Genomic DNA, 2395 nt, shown 5'->3' with positions numbered 1-2395 from the left:
AAGCCTTGTACACCCATGTTCATAGCAGCGTTATTCACTATTACAAGAACATGGAAACAGCCCAGATGTCCAACCACAAATGAATGAATTGAGACATTATTCTACGTTCACACACTTAAGTAGTAATTTACAAAATCATTGCTCCTATGCAGCATGCAGGAGCAATGACTTTGTAAATTACTACTTAAGTTGGAAGGGACTGGAGAGCATTATGCTGAGTGAACTAATTCAGTTCCACAAGGACAAATACTGTATAAATCCATTATTACAAAGTGAGTATAAGGATACAAAGGGGGAAAGGGTGGAAACAGAGGCATGAGGATAAACAGAGGTGGGAGGCATTAATCATGGAGTTGTACAATTTGATGAGTGAGGGGAATGAGAGAAATCAGAAGAATCTGTCCTGAAAAACAATGTATTCAAATTTTTTAAATAAACCAGTTCTTTTTATTGTTATATGCCATCAAGTTACCTGCAACTCAGTGACCCTATGTACAACAGCCCTAAACCCTGCTCTATCCTGTGTCAATCTTACTATCTCTGACACACTTACCCCAATTACCCCAGTCACTGAATCAATCCCCCTCATAAAGGGTCTTCCTCTCCTGTGCTGTCCCTCTACCCTCCCAAGCATGACTTCCTTCTCCAAGGACTGGTCCCTCCTAGCAACACGTCCAAAGTATGTCAGACAAAGCTTCAGAATCCTTGCTTCCAAGGAGCAGCCTGGTTTAATATTCTCCAGGATGAACCCGTTTGTTCTCTTAGCAGTCCATTGTATATTCAATACTCTTCTCCAGAACCACAGCTCAAAGGCATCAATTCTCTTTCTACCATTCCAAGTCATCGTCCAGCTCTCTGATGTATAACAAGTGATTGCAAAGACCATGGCCTGTATCAGGTACACTTAGTCTCCAGAGAGACACCATTGCTCTTCAGTACTTTGGAGAGGTCCTTAACAGCCGACTTTCTCATCTTGATATGTCTTTTAATTTCCTGGCTGCTGGTGCAAAGAGTGTTGACTATGGAGCAGGCAAACTAAAGCTGTGAACAATCTCAATCTCTTCACCATCCATCCTGATGCTGCCAATTGGCCCAGCATATTTTTTTCTTAAAAAGAGCCCACTGAAGGTTTAGACTTCTCCTTTCTAAGTCCCTTACTGCTAAAGCTGTGATAGAACGTAAGTCTGTGGTCTAAGGAGTCACAAATCATGGTTTAACATTTGCTTGTTGATTACTGTTAAGTAAATTCTGACCCTATGTATGTGCAATGGCTATCTGAGGTTTTCAAAACTTGATTTTAAAAAACCCGATTACCAGATCCATCTGCTGAGGTGCCTTCAGCGGATTTCAACTATTGGCTTGGTCAGTTGTCAACATCACCCAGGGATTCTTAACAACTACAGTATAACTAACCTGTGAAAGCCAGAACTCAGATAACGCACAAATTTATCAAGGAAGAAAAACGGAAATCTTTTTCCACTGAAATGAGAAATAGAATAAGGGTAAGCCTTAGCCCTGTCAAAGATGGAAAATCTGTGAGACTCAGAAAAATTTAAAAAAAAGAACTGCATTGAAACAGATGAGGGAGAGAACTGTTTAAAAGGGATATGTGATTAGGTATTATTGTCATGACAGGAGTCCAGAACGAAGGCTGCATAGTGGAGTGAACTTGGGGGGAGGGATTGTATAAAAGTGAAAGAATTTTTCTTTTACTTTTCAAAGAGAAGAATGAACTGGAGGGGAGGGTGAAAAGTCAACAATGAATGAATGGAAATCTAAAATTTCTGTAAATTTCCATTAAAATTAATAATAATAATAATAATAATTAAAAAAAGGACAGTCCTGATGACTGGACTTTAACTGTTTACACTATGTTTACAACAGCAAAATAAGAATGCCAATATGCCAGCCAAGGACCAGTAGTTCTCACCTGGCTGTTTAAATTCATTGTCATCTAATGAGAACTGAATCCAAGTGAGTTTTCAGAGGCTGTAAATCATGTAATAGGAGGTTGCCCATCTTTCTCCTGTGGAGTGTACATCTGATCAATTGATTTTAAGTATTTAAGCAAAAATCACCTTTCCTTGTACAAAATGTGATAATTGTTAAGATGTTGAAAGTTGTAACTCAAAATGCCTTGTTGTTGTTGTTGTTATGTGCCGTCGAGTCGTTTCCGACTCATAGTGACCCTATGCACAACAGCCCGAAACCCTGCTCTATCCTGTGCCAACCGCACTGCCACTGACACACCCATCCCGATTAACCCAGTCTCTGAATCGATCCATCTCATAGAGGGTCTTCCCCTCCTGCGCCATCCCTCCACCCTCCCAAGCATGATGTCCCTCTCCAAGGACCCGTCCCTCCTGGCAACATGTCCAAAGTATGTCAGACGAAG

The sequence above is a fragment of the Elephantulus edwardii genome, unplaced genomic scaffold (genome assembly GCF_000299155.1).
Source record: "Elephantulus edwardii isolate Elephantulus edwardi_28Jun2011 unplaced genomic scaffold, EleEdw1.0 scaffold00009, whole genome shotgun sequence".
Classification (NCBI taxonomy): domain Eukaryota; kingdom Metazoa; phylum Chordata; class Mammalia; order Macroscelidea; family Macroscelididae; genus Elephantulus; species Elephantulus edwardii.
The sequence above is the reverse complement of the archived record's forward strand: the minus strand, read 5'-3'. Positions refer to the sequence as shown.